Raw genomic sequence first — 13237 nt, 5'->3', positions numbered from 1 at the left:
GTCACTTCTCCCCTAACCTCTGTTGCAATTTATCAAAATATTGTTCAAGTACAACCTTTTTTACGGCCTATCTCACCTAATTTAGCCCCCAGAAATATTTCTTTCCCTTGAATAGAATATATTATTTTAGCCCTGATCATCACTGGCTAGTATTATACTTTTTTCTCATGGGAAGATATTAATTATTCAAATAAATCAGTGAGTTTTAGATTTATTTTGTTAGTTGAATAGTGATGTAACTATAAATAGAGAGAGATCATTTCAGGATAAGAAATCAGCACTTGAGGTATTTCATAGACAAAAAAGAACGTGGTACATTCAAGCCATTCATCTGATGCCACTGATGCCCTACTCTGCCAAGGAATATTGGGCTTCTGTGAAGTCCTATGGTGTGTCACACTTTCCCCTCAGAGTTCCAAGTTTCTAAATCATCCTTGGCACCATGAGACTTTATCAGTACCCACTTATCCTTCATGGAAAAATGTAGCTTCCCTAGGATGTCTTTTCTTACCACCAAAATTGCTATGTCCTGCATGCTGCTCTTTTCTTCATTAACATATTTTTAAAAATATAATCCTCCATTAGACTGTATGCTGCATGGCTCATATTTGTTACTAGAATCCTAGGGTCTACAGTAAATCTTCAATAAATATTTGCTAAAAGTCAAGTCTGGTTAGAAAAAGTGGTGCGTGTTGAAGCTTGAGAACTTTGTAAGCTCTGCCAACAAAATCAGATTTTATAACGAAAGTATTGGGTAATATTGACTTTTAATAGGTTCGTGATCAAGATCAGTTTGGTGTGTCAGCACACCTTTCAGGCAATATAGAAAATGCATGAGAGGCGGTCAAACGGGAGACAGAGGCCAGATTATTACTCTGACAGCTGTTATGAGAATCCGTTTGGGACAGACCTGCTTTTGTTGAGAAAATACTCTGCTAAGCCATTTTTGAGGGGGGAGACTGTGACTTTGGGCTCATTGAGTCAGCCTACACTTTGCTGTGAAAGTTGACTATAGATGTACTGTGCTTGAATTAAAAAAAAGAAGATTTCAAACTGGCCAAAATTTGGAAAAGAACGTGGCTATAGAGAAGAAACTGAGTGAAGTTCAGAAGAGAGAACAAAATAAAACTCTTGAATACTCTACATTCTGTCTCTCCTCTGTGCATTTTCAATTGCTGTGCTCTTACCTGCACCAGGCGATACCTCCCCATCACTCCAAAATCTAAAATGAAATAAACACTGATCATGAACGTGTTTATTTGATAGAACGTTTTTGTAGAGTGGGTTAAAAAGTAAACACCTGAGAGGGGCTCTGAGCTCTGTATCAAGGATGAGAGGAAGAAACAAAACAAAACACAACAAAGACGGCACTAACAGACACTGACACCAGACCGAGGGCTGGAACTGGATCACACAGAGTTACTTAGGGAAAAATGATGATGGCCTGAATAAAGGCTAAAACAAACATTATAAAGAGAAGCGTGAGAATGAAGAACAGATAAAAAGTAGAATCCCTTAAAGCTAGTGACACCTGCTTTCACATTTTGAAGTCAGCGCTGATGTTAGTGCTATTCACCAAAAGAGGAAATAAATATGCGGCCACAACAAACTTATAGGCAGGAGGAACAAGGTTAATCTTGGGTCTATTAAATCTGATGCATATAATTGACATCAGATAAAATTGCTAGCAGACCATGAAATACATGTATATGCACATCAGGAGAGAGGACGAACTGGAAGTAGAATTTGGATGGTTGAAGCTGGCTTCACCTAGTTTCACAGAGGTATGAAAATGTAGAATACAGGCCAGGTGCGGTGGCTCACACCTGTAATCCTAGCATTTTACGAGGCTAAGGTGGGCGAATCATGAGGTCAGGAGATCAAGACCATCCTGACCATGGTGAAACCCTTTCTCTACTAAAATACAAAAAAAAAAAAAAAAAAATTAGCCAGGCATGGTGGCGCACACCTATAGTCCCAGGTACTCAGGACACTGAGGCAGGGATCACTTGAATCCGGGAGACGGAGGTTGCAGTGAGCTGAGACCATGCCACTGCACTCAAGCCTGGCAAAAGAGCAAGACTCCATCTAAAAAAAAAATATTGAATACGAGTAATGTAATTCTTAGTAATCAAAACTTAATGACTTTTATATGTGAGAATAGTGAAGATTATAAGTAGGGATTGGGCAAAATCTCCACATATAAATGCCATAAAACAATAAAGTTTGCCATATAAGTATGTATGTATGTAAATATTAGTATTGTAGTTAGTGGTATAATGAGAATGATACATATTTCACCTTTGAAAATAAGACAAAAAAGCACACATTCTATTAAGAATGTCTAATGAGAAATGGAGGCTGTTCACAATTCTTTATATACACAGGATCTGAAGTCAACGATGCACAAATTGATACATCACCCTATGGATTTTTAGATTCCTGTATTTCTTATCTCAAATATATTTTTGAATCTAAGACAGTATTACTTGCAAGACACACTTTTTTTTTTTTTTTTGAGACGGAGTTTCACTCATGTTACCCAGGCTGGAGTGCAATGGCGCGATCTCGGCTCACCACAACCTCCACCTCCTGGGTTCAGGCAATTCTCCTGCCTCAGCCTCCTGAGTAGCTGGGATTACAGGCACGCACCACCATGCCTAGCTAATTTTTTGTATTTTTAGTAGAGACGGGGTTTCACCATGTTGACCAGGATGGTCTCGATCTCTTGACCTTGTGATCCACCCGCCTAGGCCTCCCAAAGTGCTGGGATTACAGGCTTGAGCCACCGCGCCGGGCCTTAAGACACACATTTTATGTACTTTTTTAAAGGAAAAAAATTTGCTAATCAATGCTAAAATACCTTCATTATTAACACATCAATATCATAGATATAAAAAATAAAATAATAAAATACTGTATTTCATTCATTAATGTGTTATTAAAAAGAACCACCTGGTAAAATTGATAATTGTTATTTCCATTTTCACTGAATATTTTTATCATTATTTCCCCCAAATAATATATAGTTTAATTATCCTTTATTTGCCAAATATTTATTGATGTTAAATCCACATTATACCAGCACAACAATCTAAAGTAGTATGATAGTACTTTTTTCTTTATAATTACAATATAAAAGTGGCAAAATAATGCTAGTTAATCCCAAATCCAGAAAAATTAGCAAAAAAAAAAAAAAAAGTAACAGAAAAATTTGGCAAGTAAGTCATAATTCTACAATAGAGACAGGTCCATGAGAGACTTTGCATGGTATCTTAAATTCTGTATTAGCAATGTATATATGTGCGGTCAAAAAAACTTGAACCACACTGCACAGAACATCTGCCACCCGGTGCTCAAGCCTATTAATCAGCGAAACCTTGGTTGGTTGATGTTCTCAAAAAGTAGAAAGCTGTACATGCAAAGCAGTAATATGAAATATATGGGCTGACACAGAGATATCAAATTATTTTTAAAATACTACATGTGAATTGAGTAACTGAGCTTAGAGAGGCCACTTATTATAAATAATGAAAGATATATGTCTTGCATAAGGAATACAGTGTTTTCTTTCCATTGCAAATCACCATTAAAGCCTCATCTTTTATACTACTAGGTCAAATTATTTTTTCTCCTTTTTAAAATTTATCAGTTCTGACTTAAAACCATCAAGTCTGGTCAGAATCAACTCAGTCTAGCTGATGCAAAATCACGTGCATTAAAAAAGCAGTATTTACCGAGATGCCTTTACAAACCTTGGAATCCAGGACCTTCTCAAGGCAAGGTTTCATGGCAGCAGGGAAGTGAACTAACAATCTCCATTTGCCACATCTTGGTGCCTTTGAAAAACTACTTTATGGCACAGACGTGTTTTTGTCTCTCCTTGTGTCTCCACTTTCTTCAAGCAGACTAGGTCCTACAGGCAGTTTCTCATTTACGCCGCCTTGCTGTCTCAATCTATTTTCAACTTGCTCTACACACCTGAAATCTTCCCCTACTACACAAACTTCAGACACCGTGATCTCCACAGCACGCGTCCAGCTGGCCCCAGGTTCCTCCACTTGTGAATGACGGTGTTTTTTTCACTTATGTTTGAAGATGAATTCTGAAGAAAACCAAAGCAAAGTTTGGCTTTGGCTACCTCTCCTGTGCCTTCTACTTTCACCTAAATGAACACACTATAATTCCACTGGTTGCATTTTCCTTCATTCTCTTCCCTTCTCCTTCCAACCCCCTGATTCCTCCAAATACTATATATGCGTTGGTCATTTGGGTGGTTTGGATGCTTTTTGTGGAATGAACTGTAATATATTTCTGCTTTATTCAGAGCCCTTTATATTATTTATATTTAAATTAGCCTTTTAATATGATTGGTAAATAAGTTTCCTACCAAGATAGTGTGAAAACACTACACATAAAGAAAAAAATGTTAAGAACTAAGGTATTACCCTGTTAGAAAACTCTTGATATTAATAAAATTTAAGGTAAGTAGTTCCTTCCTTATGATTTAATATAAAAACATTTGCAAAGACGAGGAATTTACTTGGATTTCTTTGTCATTTCTTCTTTTTTCATCCTCATGTATTGCCCTTGGTTCACTGTATCTGTCTGAATACACTGCACTTCAGAATCATTGTAGTATTGTTTGTGGTACAACTGCCTCATTAAACATTTCACACTGTCAGGCTACACAGCATCTGTATCTTGTGTTTAAAGGCACTTGTAGATAATACAAATTGTGGTTGCCTGTGAACAACTGATCTCCTTTAGTGTTTTGGCATTTTAGGTTAATTTAATCACAGCAATTCCAAAGTTTTAAATTGGACAGCAAATGTGAATTTTCTGCGCAGTGTGTATATTTCTATTAGCATCATCTTAAATTTAAACTCCTGTGTTTTGCAGCTTCTCAATAAACACAGGGGGTTTGTCCACTTCTTTAGCAGCAACCACAAGCTCCAGGCTGACTGAGTTCTGTCTTGCTCAGAACTTGCTCATAGCTTGTTGGTGGCTATGCCTGTGTAGATGCCGGGATCATGTGAGGTGACTGGCTCTATGATCAGAGAGTGCACCCCATTCTCACATGCCAGCATCTTGTGAGCATTGTCAGGGCTTATGGGCTTCCCGTCTAGTTGCCAGCTTCGATCTGAGGTTGGTAACCCACTGACCTTAAAGTGCATTCTGCAGAGTTTTCCTTCTTGAACAGTCAGATCTACAGGAGCCTGCAAGAAGTGAGGTCTCAAAAACCGCTCCTGAATTGGTTCATTTTCATCTCCACTGTCCCTGGATCTAGAACGAGACCTTCTGGCATGAGGATAGCCTGATGGAGAGCGGGGACTTGGACCTCTTTGGTTGACAGCCTGTACCATTAGCTGTCCAGTACAGTGCCTGCAGTCTGAGGGTTTGCACCCATAATTATATAACTCCCATCATCATCTAGGGTGGAGGCTATGGTATGGCGGGAGCTGTGGGTAACACCCCCCACAGGCACTGAGGAAGGAAAACTGTGCAGACCCCAGGCACAATTAATGCCTGAAGTATGACTTACTGCTTACATATATCTAGCTTATATAATCATACTTAATACTTATATCTAGCATACTTAGTTCTATATAATCTTTCTATATTATCATATAGGTATTGCAGTCAGAGCCATACTGACACATTTAGTGCTGATTTATAGAATCCTTCTATATAACCATAGTAGTTTGTAGTAGGAGGAATGCCTAGAGCAGTCACAGAACAGAAGCAGTACATGGGAAAACAGCCAGACCAGGACAAGAACCAAAGACCCAGGCGGTGGCGTCCCTGCCTGAAAGGGCATACGCTGTACGGCAGGCTTGTAGCAAGTGCCTCTCCTCCTGAAAAAGGAGTTGTAGTACCTTGCATCCAGTTCCCGTGGAAAGTTGGCCTCAGGCCTGAGATCCTGTAAGTAACCGAGGGAGAAGAACCCTCCGGTGTGACCAGTCATGGGGGCTATACACCCTGTCAGTCTTTTCTCCCCTCTGTGCTAGCTCAAATCATCCTCCCTTAAATATCTTAAGAGAAGAGCACAAGTCTGTCAGCTCCCACTGCACTGGCTTACAGTATTCTTCTATTAGAAATCCTTTGAAGTCTCCAGCCAGATAAGAAGTGTTGTGCACGACACCTGTTGCACACAACCCACCTCCTTGCCTCCGTGACCTAATTGGGGTGGACCCCTTTTCTGTATACAACACTCTACTACTGCGCACGGCAGGGCCCCCTACTGCGCATGGCCCATTTCTCTGCCCAGCTGACATAATGGGGTGGCCGCCTTGCTTGTGACTCATGCGAGTATGTATGCCCTGTCACTAAGCCTGTAGATGATGACCTCACTCATGACCCTGTCCCCTTCTTGTACCTAATAAATAGAGATGCTTCTGGGCATTTGGGGGCTGCCGCTGTTCTCCTCTCACAGGTTGCGTGCCCCCCCAAGTCCAGCTGCTCTTCACCAGTTCTTCACTGTCCTGTCTCTTTATTCTTGGATTCTGCACCTCGGCACAGCATAAAGGACACCCCACGACCCTGTGGGGCCAACAGCCCTACAGGGAGCAGGTGCCATTGAGATCTCTTTGATGGTGGAGTGATCACTCTTTGGAGAGATCTGCTTCCCATCTTTAAACCAATAGATCTTTGGCTTTGGATTTCCAGCCACTCTACATGTGAAAGTTTCCGGCATTCCCTCAAGGATCTTGTAATTATTTCAGCTTCATCTCAAAGAATGGTGCCTTCCATTTTCCACAGGCACATCTCCAAACCGAACTTCATCACCTGATACATCCACAGGAGCTCTTTCTAGCCTGTTCTCCAGTCTCTGCTTGCAGTTGGAGACTTTGTGTTCCTGACGAGCTGTTTCCTCTTCTGGCTCCTCAATACTGAAGACAGTTGCACCGGCAGCACCTGGTAGCCTCCAAGCCCTTCCTTCTTTACGTGTCTGCCTCCCTGGCCTGTTCAGGAGGGTCCTTTTTGAAGCAAGTGTTTGCTCTAGGTCTGGAACGCAGCATGCCTTGAATCTCCTTATGGGAGGCCATTCTAGCAGGTCCACTGGCCTTCTTGGGAAATCCAGCGGGGGTGATGCCCTTGGGCAGCCCTAGGGCATTGCCTGCGGCCAGGGTTATGGCGGGGAGGAGCCCTGGGATGTCTGGCCCGGGCTGGGGAGCGCGAACACTTGGGGCATGGGGAAGGCCATAGTGGGGCTGAAGACCAGGTGCTGAAGACCACTGCGCAAGAGGAACTAATTGGGGTGCCCCTAGGTGAAGGAGCCGGAGGACTGCCTGGAGGAGGCAGTGCAGGAGGCCAGCAAGCTTGTGGGCTCCAGGGACGCGGCGGCACCAGGTGGAGCTCGGGGGAAGGGCGGCGGGGCTGCCAGGTGCCGGCCTCCAGCTCCAGTCGGATGTGGTTCTGGAGTTGCTGGATCTTCAGAGGGTCCCTCCGCGTCCCACTGCTTCCGATTCCGCCTTGGGGACGAGCTGGGGCTGTGCGGACTCCGCTGATTTTAATTATTTTCTCATCTATGAATGCTCTGCACATGGGGGCTGGCCCAAGTTACTACCAATGCCAAGATATACGAAAAAGACTAGATCTTTCAGTGCATATCTGATGTTTAGTAAATAGACAAAATCTCACAAGGAGAAAACAAGAGACTTCCTAAGTCCTCATTATCAAATGTGGAGAAATTGACAATGGTGAGCTGAGTCAATCCATCTCTCAGTAATGCTCCTATTTCCCCTGTCACTTTGAGACTGTTTAGAGTATATTGTACTTGGGACAAAGTCTGAAAATATTTTAGTTTATGAGCGATTTCTTTCCATCTAAACCTTGTCCAGAATATCCATTTGAGACACAGGCTGAAGATTCTTTTGTAATGTTACCGAAGGAGCCTGCCTAAAAATAAAAATATCAGAAAATTGGGTAATTTGGTTAAGAATCCCATATCTGGTGGGTTTTTTTGTTTGTTGGTTGGTTGGTTTTTGTTGTTGTTGTTTTTGAGACATGGTCTCTATGACTTGACATTGATCCTAGAGAGAGAGAGACAGGGTCTCCCTCCGTTGCCCAGGCTGGAGTGCAGTGGTGCAATCATGACTCATTGCAGCCTCAACCTCCTGGGTTGAAGTGATCCTCCCACCTCAGCCCCCTGAGTGGCTAGGACTAAAGGTGCATGCCACCATACTTGGATAATTTCTTTTATGTTTTGTAAAGATGAGGGTCTCCCTATATTGCCTAGACTCATCTTGTACTCCTGTGCTCAAGCAATCTTCCAGCCTTGGCCTCCCAAAGTGCTGGTGAAGTCTGTATCTGGTTCTATGTACTCTTCAGAATAGGGATGAAATTTATTCTATTGTTGAATTGAGCACTCTTGGCCACTGGCCAAGGAGTGGATACAATCCCTGATCATAATCTTTCTATTTGTATGGTTGTGTTCAGAGATGTGATTTCCAGAATCTTAAATGACTTTGCACATCTGCTGCCCTGTCAAGTGCTCCCACAAGGAAAAGATCACTCAAGGAAAAAAAAAAAACTGACTTTCATGGACATTTGAGATAATCAGCCCTAGAAATCTGATATGTGATTGTAACACCTCAAAGATTAGTGAAAATCCGGATTGATTATGCCTTTAGTTAAAAATGTTCTGTCCTTCTGCCTCCTCAGTAGGGAAACTGAGGCCCAAAACCACCATCCCACAAACAGCAGACTGTCTAGTTGAATACCACTTTCCCATTTCATTGTCTTTATGTTGTACCTTAACAATTCCAAGAAAACCTTTATTTTACATTACTGACATTCCCCAAAGACCCACCAATTCTTTGAGAAAAAGCATCAACAGAGAATTCAACCCCTAAGAATCATTAAATCCTTCATATTAAAATCCTTTCCTCACTGTTTCTGCCAATTCTACAACCCTAAACTCTTATATCATGATTTTTATCCAATTCCAAACAAACCCTTGAATTGAAACATTTGCCTTAAACCACATTCATATTCTCAGTAAATCCTACCTTGTACTTTCCTCTACAGAAAACTACCAGAGTTCAGTCAAGGTAGTATTTTTCCCTCATCTCAGTAAACAATAAACTGAACACTGTTTTATCAAAAGGTTGGAGACCCAGCATTTAACATTATTATGGCTTCAATCAGATCTACTATCATTCTACTATCCAGAAAAGGCTTAGCCTTTTTGAGTTTATGCTAGCATGTTGTGATGTAAGGGTATAGAAAATGTGGTCCTGATAATTTGATGAGACAACATATTTTAAATACCTAGTAAACTATAAAGCTGAATACAGATGTATGACACGGTTACTATCATCATTACAAGAGCAAGACTGCCATCTAATGACAGCCAAGCAGATAACAGTTACTCTATCCCTTTTAAAGCAGAAATGGAGTAACAGGGTCTCCTGATGAAGCCCACGAAGTGACAACAGATCACAATTTTTATTCTCACTACAGTGTTATCAAAACTGTTTTGAAATAGAATATTTTGAACCTCTGTTATAACTGCTCCTCCTAGTAACCAAACATCATTGAGAGCTTTTATAGTGGAAACAGTAGGTAGGCATCAAAGCCACATAGGCATCATTGAACCCCAAGAACAGCTCTGTCATCATGCACAAACAACAGTGCTCTTCTGGGTCTCCCTTCCTTCATCTATGAAGAGAGAATGGTGACACTTTCTGCAAGTTGCTGTGAGGATTAAATTAGATCATCCGAAATGCTTATAAATTATAACTTACAAATAAAGCAAAACCTGAAACAACTAAGTGCCTAGGCCAGTGGCTGGTACAACGTAGATGCTTCAATAAATAAATATAGTTAATTTCAACTTCTCAGTGGAGTCAAAGACAAACATATATTAAGTGATGCCCATAACTTAAAAAGCTAATAGAAAAAGGAGGTCAGTTTAAAACAAATGCTTCAGTGAACGTGTGATTTTAACATTTTATATGAATAAATTTTATTAGTCAACAGAATCAAAATGACTAATCACTGAGCCTAGAAATACCATGTTTGAGTCCAGCGGGGGTATTTATTCCTATAATACTTTAGCACTCAAAGCTCCACTTTTCTCAAATGAAAAAGTGATGCTGTTTACCTCATCTGAAATTAAATAAGCATCTGAACAAATGCCAAGAAGCAAGGTGATTTTTCTGTCAATAATATTGCAAAACATATAATTACAGATTAAGAAGAATATGACACCTGTGCATATTCTCTACTGTCTGCCACGGCACAGGGGATTACTATAATTCATTATTATCCACTTCCTTCTGGGAAGTATATCTACTTAATAAACAGAAAGAATGTGTGTCATTATCTCAAAGAAACACTTTATAACGTGTATTATTTTTAAAGAGTAATTTTCTTTTTACACATACAGTTTAATATATTAGGTAAAGATCTGAGTCTTATCCAGAAGTCTTCAGTCTGCATATTCCTTAACTGTTTGTTCTTGCAAAATAAACTATCTGAGGCTCAAAAATTCTCTGTTAGTAGAGTTAATGAGATAGAAGAATAAAATGGTAAAAACAAGGAGAGTTATATGGCACTGAGGGATTAAAGAAAGCTTTGTATTTAGATAAAAATTTATTTCTAGGCCGGGCGCGGTGGCTCAAGCCTGTAATCCCAGCACTTTGGGAGGCCGAGGCGGGTGGATCACGAGGTCAAGAGATCGAGACCATCCTGGTCAACATAGTGAAACCCCGTCTCTACTAAAAATACAAAATATTAGCTGGGCATGGTGGGGCGTGCCTGTAATCCCAGCTACTCAGGAGGCTGAGGCAGGAGAATTGCCTGAACCCAGGAGGCAGAGGTTGCGGTGAGCCGAGATCACGCCATTGCACTCCAGCCTGGGTAACATGAGTGAAACTCCGTCTCAGAAAAAAAAAAAAATAATAATTTATTTCTAGTTACAAAACACAACCACCACCACCACAAAGAAAAGTAGGAAGCAGAATAAAGAAACTGAGAAAAGCCCCTATTTACAATATGGCAAAACTTCTAATAGAGATAGGATCGTTCCACTAGGAAGCACATCAGAAGTTATCCAAATTCTATTTGAAAATTTCTTTGGCCACATCCCAGTTGGTTCTTGTAGTACTTAAAATGATGAAAGTCTGTAAAAAAAATACCTAGCACAAAAACTATCAAATGGAAGACATTAATACCTTTATTTATTTTTCTTTTATTCCAGATTTATTGTGGTATAATTGAAAAATAATTATTTATTTAAAGTGTACACTATGATGATTTGATATACATGCACATTGTGAAATTAATGCCATAATCAAGTTGATTGCAGTTACTGGTATGTGTATGTGTGTGTGTGTGTGTGTGTGTGTGTGTGTGTGTGTTGAGAACACTTAAGATGTGCTGTCTTAGGAAATTTAAACTATGCATTACAGTATTATTAGCTATAGTCACCATACTGTACATTAAATCCCCAGAACATATTCATCTCATTTTATATACAGTGCTGGATATTTATATTTATCTTAGAAAGTTTGGTCAATATCTTCCCATTTCCCTCGCCCCCCAGGCCCTGGTAATCACTGCTCTGCTGTCTGCTTTTAATGCTCCAACTTTTGTAGAGTTCACAAGTCAGAGAGATCATACAGTAGCTGTCTTTCTGCCTGGCTTATTTCAGTTAGTATAATGTCGTCAAGGGTCATCCATCTGGCTGCAAATGGCAGTTTCCTTCTTTTTATTACTAAATAGTATTTCATTATGTTCATGTATACCACATATTCTTTATCTGTTTATCCACTGATGCACATTTAGAATGTTTCCACATATTAGCTATTGTGAATAAAGCTGCCATGAACATGGGGTGCAGATACCTCTTTGAGATCTCTCAAAGGAAGCCAATTTGTGTTTCCTTCAGATATACAGCCAGAAGTAGGGATGACTGGATCATATGACAGATCTATTTTTAATTTTTTGAGGAACTGCCATATTGTTTTCATAATGGCTTCCATCATGAGGCCACCGGTTCTTGTGGGGTTCCTCCGGCCAGTGCCACCTGGCTGCCCCATATCTATTCATTGGAGAAGGAAGCATCAGATCCTACAGAGAAGGAGAGTACTTTCCCTGTAGTGGTGCATGTATATTGTCTTGTGTTTTCAGAAAGACTCTTATTGTTCCAAAGGAGACATGAGCCTACCTTGTTTTCTGTTGCAAGGTTGGGGTCAGGAAAATTAAGGCCTGCATCATTGCCTTAGCTACCCAAAGTGCTGGGATTACACTTGGGAGCCACCGCGCCCTGCCTGTCTCCTAACACTTACATTATTGGGCCAGTCACTGTGGCTCACATCTGTAATCTCAGCACTTTGGGAGGCCAGGTCAGGCAGATTAGAAGATCGACAACATCCTCTGTTTAACCCCCACAGAACTACGAAGCAACAGCCCACCTGCCCCAGGCTAATGCACCTGTCCCTGCATAAACCGAATCTCCCTCCCTCCCTCCTGACCAGCTCCTCAGCCACAGCTGTCTTCTCTGAGCTGTTCACCATGTCCCGATGGTCACAAGGCCACCCAGACAGCCCATTGCCTGCATGGGGTGGGGGCGCTTTATAAACTCACCCCCAGCAGCACATCCATGCATGCAGTAGGAAGTGAGGGAACCTGGACCACAGCCTGAGTCCTAGCAGGAAACAGGTGCCCTCAGAAAAGGGGCTCAGGCAGTTGTGAGGATGGGCTCTGGGCAAAGCCACAGGTGGGGTCAAGGACATCCAGTGAATGACAGTACAGAGCCTCATGTTAGGAACCACGGGAACCATGACTACCTGGGTAAGAGTGGCAAGAGAGACACAGAGCCCACAAAAGGATAGCGAGCAAGCCACACCCATGCATGGGAAGTGCAGCACCACCAACCCACAGTCGGAGCCGGAGAGCTGGACATCCACATCTGATGCTTTGCCATCCCTCCCTCTCCTGTCCTGCCAGAGCCTTCGGGTGGCAGAACCTGATAAGGACCAAATGACGAGGGCATCACTCCGAAGCTGCACTAGGAGACCAGCCCTGCAGGGCTCAGAGCTCAGTAGGAGGAGGGATGCCAGGTCTGGTGGGACAAGGGAGAATTTAGACACAGAAGAGTGGCAAGTGCACGCACATATCAAGGAAGAAAACACACGCATTCGCTACAGTCATTGTTTCTGCTGCAAGTTACCATCTTAGAGCTGGCTTTTGACTTCTTACTTTTACCAGCTATGCCTCCTTTATC

General features: G+C 41.5%; 1 pseudogene; it reads right to left on the bottom strand.

Moving 5' to 3' along the window:
* Window positions 1-4881: 4881 nt before the first annotated feature.
* LOC116538070 lies at window positions 4882-7548 on the bottom strand (annotated as a pseudogene).
* Between the last annotated feature and the right edge of the window lie 5689 nt (window positions 7549-13237).

This window comes from Sapajus apella, unplaced genomic scaffold (assembly GCF_009761245.1).
Source record: "Sapajus apella isolate SASKATOON/1434 unplaced genomic scaffold, GSC_monkey_1.0 scaffold116, whole genome shotgun sequence".
Taxonomy (NCBI): Eukaryota; Metazoa; Chordata; class Mammalia; order Primates; family Cebidae; genus Sapajus; species Sapajus apella.
This window is presented reverse-complemented; position numbering and strand designations above follow the sequence as displayed.